Below are 20,231 nucleotides of genomic sequence, written 5' to 3'. Positions count from 1 at the left end.
ATTTTAGCCTCTCTTATTCCCCACGTGCCAAATGCAATTACGTGTTTAGTCCATTTACAGAAGGCGTTTCCTCAACCATTTTCTTTCATGTTTTCAGGGAGAAGAGTGTGCTTGCGGAGCACAGGCTGTGTGTGGCTGCAGGTCACTGCAGGAAGCCCCCTCTTCTCTTGCTGTGCTGACACCAGGGGATGGGGCTGTCTAACAGACGATGCTCACAGGATTTGCTTTGACCGATGCCTGCATGCCTTCAGAGCTGTTTATGGATGTAAGGCTTGTCGTGTCTCTTCTCCCAGACACCTCGCTGCTGTCACAGCTCAGCGTTTGCCATATGTTTCAGCCCAGTGCTCGAAGGTATGTTTTCTGCAGGGTGTGATGGAATAAGACTGCTTAATTCCTGCTTAGCGCTGCATCCACAGACGTGTGTACTGTTCCCAATGAGGGGATTGGGATGGGTACGTCTTTCATGTGAGAGAGGGAAGTGAGGGAAGTGATTGCCCCACTGTACACTGCTCTGTGCAGCCTCGTCTTGAGTACTACGTGCTGTCTGGGTGTCACAATACAAAAAAGGCATAAAGCTATTACTGCATATCCAAAGGAGGGCTACAGAGACATGAAAGGATCTGGAAGATGCGGTGTGTGAAAAGTGCTTGGGCCCCAGAGCAGAAGAGCTGTGGGGAGGCCTCGTGGTGGCTGCAGCTCCTCATAGGGAGCAGAGGGCTACATTGAGCTCTGCTCTCTGTGACAGCAGCAGGGCACTCTGAATGATAATCCAGCTGCTAGCAGGAGGTTGGCCCAAACCCCGTGAGAGGCCTTGCCATTTTGAGTGCTTGCCATAGCAGCTTCCGCCTCATGCCAAGGAGGAAGCAGGGCAGCAGCAAGGAGACTGTGAACCTGTGCATCTTGTCCTCTCCCCTGCAGCCAGAATGTTTTACAAACTACTTTCTTCACAACAGATAAATATTTGATGTAAGGAGAATTACTTCAGCCCCAGGTTAGCAAAATATTTATTTCATAGCTTGGAGCACACAAGAAGTCCAGCCAGTTGTTTTCTTGCGTCCATAATCTTGAATTTATGGCTGTAATGCAGTTTTTTGCAGAAGGAGCTCAGGCTCAGGCTTGCTCATCTTGTTTTACCATTGAGAAAAGGAGAGTGGTGAAGCAGCTTGCCCCAAAAACTTCCCAGATGTTGCACTAAGGCTGCCCAGTCCCTGCGCTTCATCTAGGTCTGAGACTGCTTCTTGATAACCAGGTGCCTCTTGGAGGGAGGAAGGCTGTCCTGCTGTTACAGAACATAAGACAGTACCAGGGCTCTGGAAATAGGATTTGTGTTCAGCATCAGGCAGTGAGAAGTGTTTGCAGCACAATCTGAGGTGAGAACTTGGATCCCAATAGGGTTTAAGGTTTGCAAGGAGCTCAGTGCTTGAGTCTGGGGCTGAACTTCATAAGAAAGTGTTTCCAGGTATTTCTGTTCCCCTTTGAAAAAAATTCCTTGGGAAAAAAGATTCTGCTGATCTTGGTAGGTGAACAGTGTTACCTGGTGGATGGTCAAGATGATTTTAGTCTTTTTAATCCCTTGTTTTCTCAATTGTAGTGCCGAGTGGCAGAAAATGATAGCAGGCAGAATTGGTGTGGGTGCCCTTGTGGTCAGCAGCTTGTCTGCATCTAATCTATGCAGATACTTCAAAAGCAACATGTTTTTATGTTTTTATGTTTTTTTTTTTTATCCCTGGAAAATAAATGATAGAAGAAACAGTGAAGTTCTTTTTCCAGTCCCTGTGAATCTTGGTGTCACTGATGTATGTGGAAAGAGGGAAAGTTTTCTTTGCACAAGTGCTGTATATTCAAAAGAGGCATCCCACTTGCTTTTACCTTGGCAATCACAGCACATTGCTATTTTGCTGTGGGAGGGACAGCTCCAGGAAACTGAAAGCCCAGGATTTATTTTTTCAGGAGTTCATTATAAATGGCTGTGACTTACAGATGTGCTTTCAGTCCAGTGATGGATGAGCACACTTTGTCCTGGCTCCCCATCTCCCAGCTGTCTCTTCTCCGCAGTCAGAGCCAAACCTGGCCACACTTCTCTCATAGCATATTTTGGAAGGAACTTGTTGACTGGGGGAGGCCAGAAGAAGCTGTACTCTGTGGCTAAGATACTCTCTTATGCAACAAAACATTTTGATAATGTCGGCAACTTTGATGGGGAAGAAAGTGAGCAAGTGTCTAGAAAAAAAGAAAGGAGGTATAAATACTTGTGTCAGAGTTCATTGCTCAAATGACTTAATCTGCCACTGAAATAGGGGTCTGGAAATGTTGTCCACATCAAAGGAAATGTACACTTTGATGGGTTTTGGAGGGTATTTTTCCTTCGGAAAGCAGCATGTGGTAACAGAGCTTCTGACATGCCAGTAATTCAAAGGAGACTTTGGCATCCCTGCTGTGAGGCTGAATGACAACATAATATAGTTATTAAGGGGAGGAAAGGAAGTCTCAGTCCGAGGTCTTCTGCACTTTATAGTCTGTAACAACAATGAGCAATGCCAAAAAAAGACTCATACATCAAGCAACCTTGAGTTTCTACTGTAGTTCTCAAATCAGAATGATAGTGAGTAACCGGAGGATTTGGGATGAGAATTGACCTGCTGAGCTTTTTGCCAGCCAGACTTTTGGAAATGTGTGTTTGTTCCAGAAGGGATTAAAAATAACATTATCTTTTGTTTTCTTATTTGTTTTCAGCCTAATTAAAATGTTCAGTTGGAAATCACTGGATGTGTAGGCTGTGACCCTCTTTACTCCTACCTCTTCCACCACCTCTGTGCTACCCTTTTCCAGATAAGAATAAGCTGCAGAAAAGGAAAAAGTGGGGAGAAGAACCCATAGGCAGTTAAACAGTGCTTTTGATAAATTCAAAAGGATGTGGGAAAAACTACTTTCTACTGTCAACTTTTCATAACCTGCTTTATTCAATAAAAAATGAGGTGTGAATGCTTGACATAGAATTCATACTTGCAAGTAGCACAAGGAGAAACTGCACCTGAAGGCACAGTGCTGTGCTGTCACCCGATCTCTGAAGGTGAACTTCAGTCCATTGCTTGCGTTGTTAGTGACAACCGATGGCGTTAGCTGCTAGAGAACATGCTGTTGGAGGAGGCGTAAAATGGATTCACACGCTCTCCGTAGGCACTCTGGAATAGCTCAGTAACCCTGGTGTGAATTTCTAATCCATCATTTGGGTCTCAAAATCAACTATATGTATGTATATATATGTATATATATAAAAGAGGAGTGATGGGGAGGATGTAATGTATTCCCTTAATCAGATTATCGCTGAGGTTCAAAAGCGTTGGGTTGTGCTCTGCCTTATGCATGTGAGAACACAAAAATGAACAATGGTGTGAGCCCAGCTCTGCTTTCCTGTGCTGCTTCTCCTTCTGCCAGACAGAAATAGCATGAAGAAGTGGCAATGAGTTTCAGTGAAAAAATATGCTTTTTTGATGTTTTTTTTTAACAATTAATACAATTTGCATGAATTTTAATTTCAAAATGTGACATCTTATACAACAGTATCTGAACTTTTGCTGCAATTGCCTTGCTAATGGAATAAGTTACCAGCCTTTCTTTGTTTAGTTTAGTTTAGTTTTGCTTCTATTTTATTTATTTTGAGAAGTCAAACAACAACCGAACCAACAGCTTTGGAAAAGCATTGACATTTATAAAATGGCAGACAGCCTTATATCTGTACAATAGCTACAGAAACACAAGTTAGGCTCCTTCGGCTTTCCCAGGCAGTGTGTTGTCTTGTGCTCTTTCTTGCCTAACCAGAGAGAGTAATGGAAACTGTGAGGAAAAGCTGTTCAGATAAGTGTTTGCCAGCCGTCTAGTTTTATGATCTTTTGGAGCAATCTGCTACATATTTGTCTTGGTGAATAGTATTTCTCTCTATAAAGAGTTTGGTTAAGGCACATGACTTCATATTGCACTGTCAGCCCTATTTATTTGCTCCTGGAGAAAGATGTTAGTTGTCTTTGAACATGGAAGGGTCTAATTTCTTATCAGCTTTACTGAGACGATCTTTTTTGTATAGTGTTTCACCAGAGCTGAGTAATGGTTGCACGCTGGCAAAACTCATAACCCAAATGACAGCATGTAGGACTCCAAACCACAACGACTTATGGAAAACGGTCCCAAACTAGTGATCTCCATTACCCTGAACACCCACATTCAGATATACCAATCTCCTAACCATGCCCTGAGATGGAGCCCTGAGGGGGTGCGGGCACATGCTGCTTTGACCACATTACTGTTGCAGTACTACAATGCAGGGACCTGGAACTGGGGAATTTTCTGGTCCCAGTTCAAAACTGTAATTTGAGGACAACCAAAACACCTAAACTTTTGGGTGGGTTTCCACACGTTTGCTTTGTTTGGGGAAAGAGCAAAGCCTAAGAAAGCATTTAATTTCAATGCTTTCCAAATGAAATTAAATTTTCCACTTCGATTCAAGTGAAACGGACTTTTAAAAGCAATTAGCTCTGCTTTAATTTAGCTCCCCTCCCTCCGAATCAAAATATTCAGTTAGAATTCCAACTCAAAAAACTAAAATAATAATTGCAGAAGCATTCTAACACACGGCATAGAGGTGAGGAACTGGGCATCCTAGACTGCAGAGTTGGAGGAAAATCACTACTTGGGACTATTCATGGTTGGGAAAGTTCCTGTTTTAAAGACTCTCTGAGGAGTGCTGATACCGTCGGCCAGATGGGAGCCTGGCAACATAACACTGATTCAACACTTCTTTGGGTTCCAGCTGTTGCCAGCCCTGAGAGGACATAATGGTGCAGAACATATAAAACTTTGATTTAAATATGCCATATAGCAAAAATGAACAAAGCAATTGCTGTTTCATTCCACGCCATTAAGCAGTAGACCTGACACCATTGCAAAGTAATAATTACCTGGTTGTGGCTGTCGTGTTGTATTATCAGGAGAGAGGAATGTATCAAGAAATATTGGGTGGCTTCAAATATGACTGTTTTACAAAAATCCTGGCATGTTTGCATGGAAATTCCCTATGTAATAATGGTGAGGGCTATTTGAGTGACATGCACAATGGAGCCGCAATGAGGGCACGTTTATATTTTAATTACAGTTATTTAAGGGAATGTTGTTCTCCTGATTTAGGGGTGGGTTGTTTTTATAAAATGATATTTGCTGACAGCAGGGAAGAAAAGCAGCAGTAGTGCTCCCAGGTTTCAGGAAACCTGAGGGCAGGCTTGTGTTCTGCCACTGATTTTTACACAGCCTTGAGCAGCTGGTTCTGCAAATTGGTCAAGGCAGAGCCTTGTTTTGGCCATCTCATCTCTCCATGAGTGATCACCAGGACAGTGAGGGCCAGGTCTGCCTGGTTCCTGTCCCATCAGTTGCAGAGATGTCCCTGGAGCTCGTCCATGGTGTCCAAAGTGTGGGCACAAATGCTGGTGTCAGTCTCTGGAGATCTTGTCATCTCTGAGGCCCATATCTGGTCTTGGGGCATCCTTTGGAACAGTCATATGAAGACTGCTTGTATCAATTGAACTGTTCAAGCGCTTAAGTCCTGAAGTTCATCTGTCTGGGTAAGGAGCTTGCCTTGTACAGTGATATAGCTGAGCTGGAGAGCAATGGCTGCATTTTTCTTTTATTTTTGACTGCTACATCAATCCCAAAGGCTGAATGCCATTACGTGAACTTGCAGCTTGCCAAGTATTTTCTGTGTGATTCCTTTCAATGGTGTTGACAAAATCCAGCACTTTTGGATATAAACTGCTAAAGCAAGTAGTGCTGGTCTCTAACAGAACTTTCTTACTTCTTAAAGGTTCTCATTTTATACTGGCAATGCAATGTCCATAATTAGTATCATTGCCTGTTGTTTTATTTTAATGCATAACCAGAAGCTGTTAATTACGCCGCAGTAGGAGAACAATAACTGAAATTGTAGGAGGGAAGCAAAAGGATCAGTATTCATGTGCTGTTGTTTGGTTTTCTTTTAATTTGAGCTTCTCTTGGTAAACAGGTAGAGAAAAAGAATAAAGGCACCCTGAAAGGGTTTTGTTTTCTTCTGGCTACTAAATATATGGATTTATTTATACCCATGCGAATGCTACAATAACAACTGCCCTCCTTCTTTAGCATGCTAATCATGCAAAAGATGTTAATCAGGCTAAGTATTATAATACCTAAGGGAAAAGAGGGAGAAGATGTGCTGCTGTTAGGTAATGCACAGACCCTGCCCGGGTAAGCAAGGCAGACAGTGAGTCTGGGAAAGGAATACAGCACAATTCCTGCTGTTAGCATACAGTGGGAAAACTGTTTTAGTATGGTAGGGCATGAGAAAAAAGATCAAAACTGTATATTTTTTTGGACAGTTTCCACAAAGAGCCTTTTGGAGCAGACTGACAGCAGTCAGAAATTCTCATTGAAGTCTTTGAGCTATTTTAAGGGAAGGAAAAAACTCCTAGAGAAAGAGAGCTTCCATTTCTCCATGACCGTACCATTGTTTCAAACCCATGTGCATGAGTAACGCTCACCTTGATTCAGTTGGGAGAAATGTTTCTTTTCTACTGCTACTTTAGTATAATCTGTATTTGCACACCAACAAAGCATCCCTCATGAGACTTATGATTCAGAATGAAAATAAAATCATTGGTTTCAAACTATACAACAGCCATGTTAGAGAAAGCTTTTACTCGTAATTCAGTAATGGATGACACAGTCTCTTCCAAGAAGGTAACAGAATCAAATGCTTTATCTCTATTGTTATAGCTGTTACTGCAATGGATGTTTAGAGACTATCCAGTGAAGCATAACTTTTGTGATGAAATGTGAAAAAATGCTGGGGGAAAATTGTTCAACTGACAGCGATGAGGGCTTTGGAAAGTGGTTTAATAATACTTGACTGCATTTAGGGGTGTTGTGAAATCTGGTTTCTGCTTATAAAATGCTTTGCAGTTTTAAGATGAAAGCATGGGACATTATCAGAGAAAGACTATTGAGAACATTGTCCTGCAGCTAGATGTCATCAGGAGCGTCTGATCTGATGAGCTGGTCTTTGTTGTCCATGAGACAGAGCCTGCCTGGGGATGACCAGCACCACTGCGGGGCACACATAGTCTGTATTCAAGCAGATGACAACTCTGGGGGAGAAAGGATGGAGGAACTTGGTTTATTTGAGGAGAATCTAGATCTGTGGCCATGGGAAATCACTAAAACATCCATTTCACTTAAAAAAAAAAAAAAAAAAAAAAAGTGTTTCATTACAAAAAGCACTAACACTCTAGCACAAGAAGTTTCACTGCTGGCCAGTCCTCTGCTCTTCAACAGTCATGTTCCTACCAGACTCTTCTAGAAGATGTATGTACAGGTTTATGTAACCCCAGCTGTATAGCACATCAGCTATAGCATATGGGCATCTTCATGTGGGACTGGGACTAATCTGGTCTCTTGACCATGTTTAAAGCTCTGGATTCACACCTGGTGAGCAGGTAGCAATCAGAGCAGGGTTTGCATGGATACACATATCAATTAACATCAGCCAGATTAACAGCTGGCATTTCTCTGACACATCTGCATGGAGCTTTGCTTATGTGAGCAAGCCAGTTGCTAAGTAAGGAATTAGGAGAACTAAAGTAGTATCAGCAGTATCTTTGAATTCAGTGTGATTTCTGATATGCTTTTCAGTTTGGTTTCCATTTGTGTGTTTTCCTTTTAGGAAAAAAAGTCATTATGGTTTCTCTCAAGGAAGGTGAAACACATTGCTAATATACAGTGCCTCACTCCATACTTGTGTGGCTGACTCGTGGGATAGTGTGGCCATACCTGGCCCTACAAGTTGGGATGTTGTTGTTTGCAGCGTGGGAACAAATGCTCGCTCTTTAGTCATCTTTATTATTGTTTCTTTCTTCCTTAATCCTTGGAAAGGAGCCCTGGCAAGTAATCCTTCCTCTGCTTCATGCACTCTGCATGGAGCAGGGGTAGGCAGTGTTTCCTCAAGACCTGTTATCCCACGCTGCCTGGTGTTCCTGGAAGGTGGCTCGCCTCCCTGGGGTGACTGCCTTTGTTTGGAGGTGGCCCTGCTCCCCCATGTGAGTGGTGCTGCCTGTGCTGGCGGATAGGAAGGCTCCTGTTCTCAGTGAGCTTCCCCTGAGATGCTCGTGGCTTATCTTTTGTATTTTAACTGGTGTGTATAGATAACAAACAGAAATCTGCACGTTTGGTTCTCTAGAATTGCTGAGAAATAAGAGGGCAAAGCAGCTATGGGTGGCAGCTGAAGCCTTGGTGCTACGGTGCTACCCAGTTGCAGCCTGCTCCAGAGGGGTTTGGGCAGCTGGCCAGGCACAGCTGCTCCTTTCCACTTTATTCTCTCTAATAAATGTGCACTGGCAGTGCACCAACTGCCTTATCACCTTTTAAGGGTAGGATCCCTGGGCAAGGCAGTCTTCAGGCCCAGCTAGGTTTGTGCTGACTTCTCCAGATGAGAGCAGCTCATTGCAGTGCTCAGCACAGCACCTAAGTCCCACACATTTGGAAATGGAGAGCAGGAGCAAGTTCAGGGGAGCAGATTAGCCAAGAGAAGTCTTCTGCAATCTGTCTTAATTAAGCACTAATAAAATCTGTCACAGACTCTCCACTGCAATTATCAGTAAGCCAATGGCACACAGCATCTCAGTCAGTCCTTTTCCCCTTGGGGTCTTTGCAGAATTGGGATGGGAGGCCCTCCATCAGCATCAGATAGGTTCTGCTCGGTGCTTCCTTGTAAGCAAAATGACTTGTGATATATGGAAACAGAAGCATTACTCAGCAGCATATCTCCCACGTGCTAAAAACAAGCAGAAAGGTCCCATGCATCTGGCCATCCATGAAGCAAAGGGTATCTGTGCGCAGTAATCAGTTCTCCTCCATCTATATGCACAGACCTTGTACCTTGTTCACTCTACTGGTACTCAAGGACATTCCCCTTTGGGAAAATATGGTGAAGCAGAGGTTAAATGGTGGATGAGTGCATGCCCCCAGGACTTAGAGCAAAGCTTAAATTATGCCACTTCGTGCACTGGACAGTAAAATACAGATTGAAGCTTTGGGTGGAGGGAGCATACAGAGAAAAAAAAAAGTTTCCAGGACTGGAGACTTCCACTCTTGGGAATTGGGGTGTTTGGGCTGAAGCATTGGGCCTAAAGGTGGAACCACATCATTTCCATGGGAGGGTTCAGTGTGTTCCTTATCTGTCTCTTTAGAACCAATGCAGAGGCAGAGCTCTGTGTGCAGAAAGTGCTGCAGAACTATATCCATGCTTTTCCATCTGCACAGTGCGTGGTGACTGTGACGTGATGTTCCTTGTTAGGCAACTCAGCCAATATTTAAATTAAATATAGAAAATAAACCCCAAGTTACTGATGCTGTGTGAGAACGGAGAATTTTGTACAGTATGAGTTTTATTCAAATGAATTTTTGCTTCTTTCCCAGCCTCTGTCTTGCCCATACCTCAAGTACCCAAGGGTGGTGCATGGTCAATGATCCTGGCAGGGGATAGGACTGTCCCTGTGATAATAGATAGCCTTTGGTTGTCACAAAGTGAGGTTTTCTCCAACACCCACCGTAATTAGGTTCAAAACTGGTGTTAAGCCTCATCCATTACTTCAAGATGTTTGTTTAATTTTCCATGCTACTTAATGTTCTATTAAAAGTCATCTTCTTAAATGCTTACTAAAGCAAGCCACAAGCACATAAAACTGCTAATGTAATTAGCAGTAAAAATCATTCCAAAAAACAATTACTTCATTAATATGGAAACCAGTGTAAATTTCATGGAGCTGGTTTGTTTACAGGTGCGACTATGTTAATGTATAATGACTTGTATGACTAGAGACAGGAGGTCTTGCTTCTCCAACAGGAGCTGCATGGGGAAAGGCAGGTTCGGCTTCTTTGAGGGATTTATGGCTATTGCTTGTTGTTTTCTCTCCTCTCCTCTCCTCTCCTCTCCTCTCCTCTCCTCTCCTCTCCTCTCCTCTCCTCTCCTCTCCTCTCCTCTCCTCTCCTCTCCTCTCCTCTCCTCTCCTCTCCTCTCCTCTCCTCTCCTCTCCTCTCCTCTCCTCTCCTCTCCTCTCCTCTCCTCTCCTTTTTTAACTTCATTTTCCTCTCATTTTTCTTTCTTTCCATTTTCCTTTCCTTTTTTCTTTATTTTTTTCTTTCCCATTCTTTTTTCTTTTCTTTTCCCTTCCCTTCCTTTCTCTCTTCTTTTCTTTTTGTTGTTAGGCACACATGACATTCTCAGGGTCCAAGATATTTTTTCTTTACCAAATCTAGAACAGTAAATACAAGTAACATGTTACGACCTTGAAGTTACTTCATCCTCCCCACCACATAATTGCCTGCTTTATACCAGCAATGTCCCCGGAAGATAATTCCTCTCCACAAGAAACAATTCCTTCTTGTCAGCACTGCAAGCAGCACTTTTCAGCTGTGGCAGCATACTGTAACTAAGCAACAAACAGCATCCTCAAACAAGAAATCGAAGTGTAGAGGAGAAAAGCCCCACTGTGCATGTTATAGTGCAATCCAGTGAACAGTTCTGCAGCATGGCTATTTCTTCATCTTCTTCACCCTCTCCCAGAAACACGGCCTCAACTGAATGGACCAAAGCACATTTTCTTTTTAATAGGCAAGAGACTTCTAGCTGGCGCATGAATTATGACCTAACATGTATTTCATTATAAAAGTCATAATAACCTTTTCATTTATTCCTTGTTCTGTTTTTAACACATTTATTAATGAGAAAATAAAGTTCGTGGTTTTAATGGAGTAGCAGCATCTAATGGGCAGAAGCACTTGAATAACCAGCTGGATTGATAACTCAGCAAGGCTGCTGTAACTAGGAAATAATACAAGTGTAATGAGACATTTCTGTAGCTCAAATCAGACTTGTCTGACCTATTCTCGAGAAGTTATTCAAGATATTACTTGTATGAGCTTGGTGCAAGGCTGTGTAAGGGGACAATTAAAGCCAAGCAATCTTCTGTGGAGCTATATTTAGAAAGTCTCTAGGAGTGTATTATTGACTGCAATCAGTAAACAAGATGACCAATAAGTCACTGGCGTTTAATGAAGATCCTCTGGTTCAACAAATGGACTTTGTCAGCCGGGCATTGCTTGTTCCGTAAGTTATGAGTGGACAGGACTTTTGCTCCTTTGGGGTTCAGACTGCCTTGGCACCAGCCTGTTCACCAGTGGAGATGTGCTGATTTGTTCAGTTGGTCAATTACCTCCTGCATAGGAAACTCTTCAGAAACAGGTCATCTCGCCTTTTTCATCCTGACTTTAAGATTTACCCAGCCCTGAAAAGATGTCCTTCCTGGCATTCCCTGGTTCTTTCTAGAGAAACTAGCTAATCTCTCAGTTGCCAAGATGCTAAAGTGCTTCTTACTGCAAAGCTCTGAAAATCATAAATCCTTTGTGTGATCAGATCATTTGGAAGGCTGTCTGGGGCTGGTCTGAGCACAGAGGATGGCCATGCTCTCAGACTGATGAGCTCATTCTACCAAACCGTGTTCCTTATGGCTAGGGATGAATAACTCTGCCTACACCTCAGATTAGGCCATTGCACCCCCATGGTATTTTCCTGTGATTTTGGTGCTGGGACTTTGCAGCTTTATGGTCACTGTAATTGTCTGGAGTTAAAAAGCAGGATGTGAATGAAGAAAAGACCTAGCATGAAGATAAAAAACACTAAAATGTGGGTTACTACACTTGTGTAATAGCAAAGGAATATTTGCTTATTTACATTTCACTGTGTAACCTATAGCTTGAGTGAGGCTGCTTCTCCTGTTCATGCATGTCCAAGCCCTGTGATTCCTGTTGCAGTGTGACTGTGCCCCTCAGAAGCTGCTCGTTTTAGTTGTTCCCTGCAGCTTAGCAATCTGAATACATCTGAATAATGTGATGCTACCTCAGGCGTGTGATTATTTCCCTCCTCATTCTTTTTTAATTCGTAACTTATTACTTTTTAAGCGTTAGCGCTGACTGCTCCTTTGGGCTGGTCTGTAAGTGGCTTTGCTTTTAGCTTTGTGCTGGACATGATGTATATTAGGGGGTTCAGGCAGAAGATGATGCTATGAGTAGGACTTTGTGTGCCGTGGGGAGAGAAGGCTCATGGCATTTACAGGGTTGGACACTTTTCCTCGTGGAAACTCTTCTGTACTCTTGGGGATAAGGTGTTAATGATGATACAAGGAAGGTGACTACACCTTAAGAACTGCATTCAGTTTTTTGTAGGATATGATGATCTTAGAGGTCTTTTCCAGCCTTAACGATTCTATGGTTCTATGACATTGCAGCAATGTAATGTCAGAACTGCGTTGTGCTCACCTTACAGATGCTGGAAGATGCACTGCTCCTGCCAGAGCAGTGATGCCAGGTGAGTTCATTGTACAATAAATCACAGCTGCTTCTTCTGAGACACCATTTCCCTTCTTGCCTCTACCTTTCTTCTCTGAATTGTATACTGCAAATCTCTGTAGTGGCAAAGGACAGGGTCCAACTGCAAAGACTTAGAAGCACAAACACTTCCACCATGAAAAATGCACCATTTACTGGGACAGGACTATAAGCTCTGGGGAAAGCACTGCCAAGCAGCTAGTCATATTGGTTTACAAAAGGCAGCATTAAATATGAAGCAGTTTAGATTTTTACTGCTCAGCTGTAATATCTACTTGATGCTATTTGTCCTTTGGAGCTGGATAGAAATTGACTCTCTCCCTGGTCTGCAGCCATTCTTTTGTGTTGGCAGCAGCTCTAATTATGCACCAATTAACCTTAATTAAACCAATTCCTGTGTAACTGCACATGCAGACAATGCACTGAACAAACAGCCTGACAAATATTGTCACTTCAAAGGCATAAAAACACATCAAATCCTTAATTGGAAAGTCAGATTCTAAATTGCTGTGGATTTGTAGCTCTTTGTTCTTAAAATGATAGAGCGGGAGTAGCAGCCAAACCCCCTAATGCTCCCAAAACCTTGTTTGGAGTTAATTATCTCAGGCTTCTGAGGACAAAATAGATTATTCCTATAGGAAAAGGGGGTAATGGAGCATCCTTAATTGGAGCAGCAGGCAGGCTGGTCTTCAGGACTTCAGGAGCATGACCCCAGGTGGAGAACCTCTGTCCCCTATCCCGGAGTCTAGTGCCCAGGGCTGCCACACTGGAGCTCCCTGCCGGCCTCTGCCCTGCTCTTTGTCCTGCACCAGGTCCCCTGCACCAGAAGTTTTGTTGGAAACAGGATGCATTTTGCACCCTGTAAGCAATAGTGCAGCCAATAGGTGGTGCTCATACATGCAGTTACTCAGAGTTTGCTCCCAAAACACCACAAAAGCTTTGTTAATTTTTGATGCAACATATATGCATTTTTTGAGGTAGCTGCTGCAAACGGCCCAGAATTTACCTTAATTTTCCTGCAAAGAACCAATTCCTGGGACATCTGGATAGACTCCTTGCCGTATGGGTCGAAAGTCTGCAAGTAGCTGCCATATTTCAAAGCTTTGTGTGGTGGACATAAGTTAGACTGAGAATAAGTCCAGTGTTGGCATTGCTTATTTTTAATCCAGTCAAAAAAAAAAAGCAAAGCAGACTGCAGGACCCCAAAGTTGGTTTGCAGCAGAGCAACAAGGAAAAGAAAACAGAACTAGCGCTGAATCAGAATGCTGGCTTCCCTGCTGTTCATAAAATGTGTTTAGCTGAAGGAAAAAAAAATAGTAGAAGCCCTTCAAATCCCTTAATATGTATTGACTTTGTGGTGGTTCAGTTTTATGCTACTGAATGCTTTTCTTTCTGTAGTTAATCAAACAGGCTCCAGGCATAGCTCTTTGTGGTGAAATATTCTGCCTGCAATTAAAAGCAAAGCTAATTTAGCATGTAAATCATGCCCATATAAATTATTTACCAACACACGCACTCAGGCACAGGTGTTGGCTGTGGTGGGACAAGGCTCCTTGGTGGGCAGCCCAGGGATGGATGGTGGCAGATACTGCAGCACCAGTTGGGTCTGAGGACAAATTAACGAGCCACCAGGCAGCTCCATTTGCAAAGGATGAGGCCTCATCCGCCACCCACTGGAACAGAGGGAAATGCTTCTCTAGACTGTAATGGAGTTGGAGATCAGGCCCAGTAAATTTAAATACAAAATAAATATTGCATGCCCATCTTGCAAATCTGGGACCTAGGAAGCAAACTGTACATCTTCCCACTCCTGCCTATTTGAAAGCAGGAGCCAGCAGGTGTGATCTGGGAGCAGGGTACATTTCTCCCAACATACCAAGCTGAGCTTTGCTGGATTGGGCCCAGGAAAGACCTGCTTACCAGCAATCCCGAGCACTATGTCTGCTGCTCTAAAAATCAGATTTTGTCTGTTGTCTACCCTTAGTGATGTATTTCTCACTGGTGAGCTGAGTACCAATGCACCTGTCAAGCTGTCACACACAGAGTAGCGGTGTAATCTCCAGTAGCTCTGGAGTTAATTCACTTACACTAAAATCAAATAGCTCCAGGATCTAGGTCACAAATCTCCACCTGCTCAAGCTCCAAGGCACAATGAAGAGGCTCCTCTGCAGCTCATTGCAAACAGAGATGATGGTGTGAGGATCCAGTTCTGCAGTACTGAGCTCACCCAGTGATGGGTGAGGATCCAGTTCTGCAGTATTGAGCTCTAAGCATCCGTGTAGGATTCAAATGGAGTCAACATAATTGCAAATAAAGTCACCAAGTAAGCAAATCCCCTGGGACTGCTTCCCCTCCCACAGCAGTCTCAGCGCTCTCATTACTGCAAGCAGTTCTACTGGTTGCATCTCCTGCTGTGGGCATTAAGGCAGTGTCGAGCTCATGGTAACAAGCTACTGACAAGTGTGAAGAGCCAATGCCTCACCCAGAGCTACACACCGGTGGGGTGATGATCCCCTGGCTGTGCTGAAACCTAATGTATTTTGCTTCATTCTTCTACTCTGGAGCAGACTTTTTTGGGTCACCTTGAGCAAGTTGCTTAATCTTGATGTGTTTCCATTCCTCAAACAAGAGATAGAAATAGCAGCACTGCCTCCCTTCCAGTGGAGCAAGTGCATTAAAGATTGCAAGGTGATGGGAACCCTGGCAGTGTCTCTGTGGAAGAGATTCATTTGAATACATTTAATGGGCATTACTCACTCAGCCCCAAGTTTTAATCTTCTCCTCTCTCCTTGAGCTCTCTCGCTAGCTTAATCCCTGCCTCGATTGAGTGATTTCTCCAATTTCTCCTGTAGCAAATTGTGAGGCTTACATTAGCCTTCATCTCTCCTACGAATCTATCACAGGAGAGTTGCTAACGCTCCCATCACAGTCAGCACCGGTGGTTTATTTGGGGGCTTGTGCAAATTCACTGTTTAATTTGTGCTCTGTTTTTTAGTGGCTAGTGACTCACATTTCCCAGCCTTTTCCAGATCTGCTGAACCATCTCATGGTGGAACATTCTGGGGGGCACAGGCGTGCAGCGAGCAACAGGAATGAGAGCCCCCACTTTGCACACAATAGCCAAAGCTCTGTTTTACTCATTACTATGTGTTTGGCAAGGATGAGTGCTTGGGATCTTGGTTTTGGGGGTTGTTTACCAGTGCTGGGGCTGAGACAGAGGTATTGCTTCCCATTTCTTTTTCCAAAAGGCGAGCTTTTTACAAGCTCTCTCTGTTCTCTTCCCATTTGTAGCAGAGCTGCAGAAGTTGTTTTTCTCCATGGGAGGTGCTGTTTGGGGATATTTTTGCTTTGTTGTCTTGACTATTTTTCCAGCTGGATTATTTGTTGCTCTGTTAGCAAACAAGTCCTGCCTCACATTGACAGGAATGTGCAGAAGGCATATAATTCCCAATTTATTAGCTTGGCTTACATGATATCATCAAGAATTGATTGTAATGTGTAGTGGCATTAGCAGCACCTTCTTATCATAACGATGGTATTTCCTCTCAGGAACACTATTTGTGCAATTTTTGCAGCAGTTGTGTTATACCACAAATAATTATAGATCTAATTTGTATCATTACATACGACACAACTGTGCCCAGTGCAGGACAGAGTGCTTCATTAATGCCTCAGGCAGAACCAAGACGTGTCAATACCTTCCTTGGCACTTTTTGTTTGAAATCATATTCAACTAATTATTAAAATGTAGATCAAAAATGACACATCCTAACTATAAAGAACACAGAAAGGAAAAGTTATCCCATATTAATAGAGAGAGAACATCAGTTAAAACCCATTGTCGTGAAAATCATTACTCTATAAATTTAAGGAGATGCTGGTGGGTTTGGTTAATGGTGGAAATGTCAAACTTGTTTTCTTTTCACTATTATGTAATTCTGTGTGTCCTTGCCCTTATTGAAGGGTGATTCATGTTCTGGGAGTTAGGGATGCAAACAAGATGGTGGAGACCAAGATGGAAGACGCACAAGTGGGCTCCAAGCAGAAGCAAAGAGATGCTGTGTCTCAAGACTCCCTATGATGCTGTTCATAGGGATACTATAACTGCAAAATAAGGTACAAGTAGCTGCTGGAAGTCAGCGCTCACCCCAGCTCATGTGTGTCAGTGACTGAATACAGGTACCAAAGTCTCACCCATGCCAAGGGCTGGGGGCCAAGGCCATATCTGGTTGCCATATCTGGAAAGTTTGAAGCAATTCAGAGGGAAATGGGATGTATTTAATTAAACTGAATCAAATTGTCTTTTAAACATCCCCAGGAAATGGTGATGTTTTCAGCTTTCAGTATGAAAGGAGGTGAACAGAGCAGAATGCAGATGGAAATTAACTGCTTGTATAAAATTAAAGCATACATGAATTATCTCTTTTGTAAGATGTATCAAGTACACTGAGACAAGACATTATCCATCTCTGACTTAGGCAGGATTTACTTTTAAAATGACAGAGATTTTAACATATTCCTCAAAGAACTCTCTGAAACTAATGGTAATTGAAAGCCAGCTGAAGTAGCTATTTTATCTGGCAAGCTTCCATGCAAAATTTAATGCTGATGCTGGCTCAGACAGATGGAGATTTGGAAGGGAAGAGCAAAGTGCCATAGGGTTTTATTGGATGAGCCTAGAAAGATTCTGAAAGATTCTGCAAGCTTCTATTGCAGGGCTTATGAACCTTAGGCTTGTTAACTTCAGTGAGGTTTTGTTCAACATTTTAACCCTGCTTTATTTCCTGTGGTCCAGATGATACATTTAGGCATCTTCTGAAAATGTAGTGGGACACTCTTCAAACAGTCTGTGACTCTGCAAAAGCAAGGGCAGAAACTTGCTGTTCTTACTTCCATATCTAAAAATTTGTGAACACTGCTACATGAATTACTTTTCTCTTGAAATGTCTTCTTTGGCTACATCATGCAAATTTAGTACTGGCTGTTGGTTCTGTAAGATGAAAAGTCTCCACAACTCATGAATATTTCATCATTTGTTTCTGCACTGGTCAGGAATGGCAATTTCTCCAGACTGTAGAATTTTATTAAAAAAGAGTTGGACGCTCAGAGGATAAAGAAAGAAAAAAGGCATTTCTGACAGTATTTTTCCTTGCCAGTGCTGGTATGTAGATAAGTTGCTTAAAAGTTGCTTAAATGAGGTGAAATTGGGATAATCTATTGTGCACACATGTGGGCTGTGCTACGCAAGCAATTCTTGATCTGCAATGTATTTAACATTTTAGTATTTTCGTCATTTACTTCTTGGGTTGTTTTGTTGTTGTTGTTTTTGGTTTGGTTTGGTTTGGTTTGGTTTGGTTTGGTTTGGTTTGGTTTAGGTTGGGTTTTTTTTCAGAGAACAACTGAAAGCACTGTGACACCCCAATCACAGGCAAAAACACTGTACAGAAGAGAGCCTTGGACAGTGCTCCCATTCATCTCAGACTTGACATACACAAACATCTCCCTCAGGAACTAAGCACTGCCCTGGAAAAGCTGTGAAGGGGAAAGGATCGGTGAAAGCACTAGAGTGAAGTAAAGCTACAGTGCCTTCACTGATCATCATCAGGTGCATCAGCCCTGATTCTCCTCTTAGGACTCAAAGGATGGTGAGGCGCTGGCACTGCTGCCCAGAGCTGTGGTGCCCCATCCCTGGAGGTACTCCAGGCCATGTTGAATGGGTCCTGGGCAGACTGAGCTGGTGGGGAGCAGCCCTGCCAATGGCTGAGGATTGAACTAGGTGATCCTTGAGGTCCCTTCCAACCCAAGCCATTCTACTATTCTGCAATTCCCGGTGCCCTTTTCTACAATGTTTGTGAATTTGTGTTGATCTCCTTATGAAACTGGCCATCCCATGAGATAATTTGAAAGTAACATTGTTCTTTGTAACCACAGTTACCGGGGAACTAATAATCCTACACTACTTTGGGTGTGGGAGATGCCATTTCCCCTTGTACTGATCTATTGCTAGCATTTGGCAGGTACTTTTCTGTTCTGTAACAGAGTTCAGGGTTATGCTTTTTCCTTCATTTTTTCTTTCAGGGGTATTGGGAGTATTGGTAAAGTATCTGGATCCACAGTTCCCTCAACTCTGAAGCCTGCAGAAATGTTTCCAATGAGAAACTGTTTTACTTTTTAAAATAGAAAAAAAATTGTCCAAATTTCCAAGTGGAGCCCCTGGCAAGAGGAGGGAAAGAGATTCTGCCATAAGCAAAGGAAGCCTTTTTTTCTTCATCATCCCTTCAGCACCCAGAGCAGGCAGTCTGCACTGGACTGAAAGTTGTCTCATCAGCCTTGTGCCGCAGCCTCACCACCTGACATGTTATGACAAGCTTTTAACTTTGAGCGGCAATGGCTGGAAGCGTGTCACTGCTTTTGAAGCAGCAAAGCAAAGGCTGCCAAAACTAGTTCCTGCCACAGCGGTGGCAGCCCCTTGGAGGCAGGCACCCATCCTAGCCATGGTGCTCCAGGAGCAGACAAACCAGGATGCTTTAGATGGCCTGCACAGATCTCATGCACATCATTTGCTGTAAATGTAAATGTAAATCGCCATATCCATACACGTTTTTCAGAGCTGAATGCCAGCAGGGAAGTTATTTTCCTTCTTATCTCTGTGGAGGCCTTCTGGTGATTGTGTTGTTTTGATTGAATATTCCTTGGATCCAGTTCAACTTTCTACTAACTTCAGTCCCAAATTGGGTCTTGGAATCTTTTAATGAGGTCAAGAATCTACAACAAAGTTTAAAGCAAGTGGGAAAAAGGAAACATAGGCAACAGGTCACCTGTGGGTTTAAGGAGCTGCAGCTGTCCCCCCTGTCAGGCTGCCTATTTCTGTCTGTAATCCGTCCTGCAAAGTGGATGGGAGATCACTCACTGACAGATCCCCCCACTGTAGTGATAAAAGGAGTTTTAATTTACTGCTGTCTTGGCTTGGCACTGTGGAGCACTATTGAACTGATGACTCCCACCAAACAATGCATTTTCAAACCTTATTAATGAACTTTAGAAAAGGGAATGGAGCTAGGATTCATTGTCCTTTGGATGAAGAGGAATGGCATGTAAGTCTTCAAGTTTCCTTCATTTAATGGCCACAAATATTTTGTTCTGTTGTGCTGCCTTCCATCAGAAAACTTCCTAGATTTTCTGAAGTAAACCTCCTGTTTTCTGAGAGAAACAAAGGGGAATTATCCTCTCCATAGACGAGTGAGCAGGCACACAAAGAAAGCAAAAAACAAGAAGACTTGTTCAGAGGAGATGGAAAAAAGATCCCTGATTATAATCCTTTAACTTTGAGGGCAGATTAGCTGTTTGCAAGAATTCCATATATTGCTGCTCAGAATGCTGTGTGCTAATCTATTGCTTATTTTTATAGGTCCTTCTGCCTAAAGCAAGAATCAGCTCACTTTAGAAAATCTTTTTGTCTATCCACATCCTTTGAAGTTAAAAAATAAATAAATAAATAAATAAAAACGAAAACAAATAATTGCTGGAAATTTCTCTGAGCCCCAGCATGCAGGGTGGGGCTGGATGGCCTTTGTTCTCATCAGTATGATAGTGTTTAATAGAGAAGTTTTTTTTTATAAAAAAAAAAAAAGACATTTTTTTTAGTCTTCTTTCCTGAAAGAAAATAATTGTGTTGGGGTTTTCTATATGTAGTTGGTTTGTATGGAAGAAATGGTCCTAAAAGTATTCTAAGTCAGTTCGTGCCTATGTCCAAAAGAATGGGCTTATAGATG

General features: G+C 42.8%; 1 protein-coding gene across 1 annotated transcript in view; it reads left to right on the top strand.

Annotated features, from left to right (window-relative positions):
• The first annotated feature begins 334 nt into the window (after positions 1-334).
• The window catches only part of BTBD3 (BTB domain containing 3), a 66,142-nt gene continuing 46,245 nt past the window's right edge, over positions 335-20,231 (top strand). Inside the window, exon 1 of the mRNA XM_015857125.3 lies at positions 335-351. The gene's annotated coding sequence lies outside the window, so the exon portion shown is untranslated. The remainder of the gene's footprint in view (positions 352-20,231) is intronic.

This window comes from Coturnix japonica, chromosome 3 (assembly GCF_054131305.1).
Source record: "Coturnix japonica strain WE chromosome 3, WE-NBRP24, whole genome shotgun sequence".
NCBI lineage: Eukaryota > Metazoa > Chordata > Aves > Galliformes > Phasianidae > Coturnix > Coturnix japonica.
Note: the sequence above shows the minus strand (reverse complement) of the source record. Positions and strands in the feature narration are given on the sequence as shown.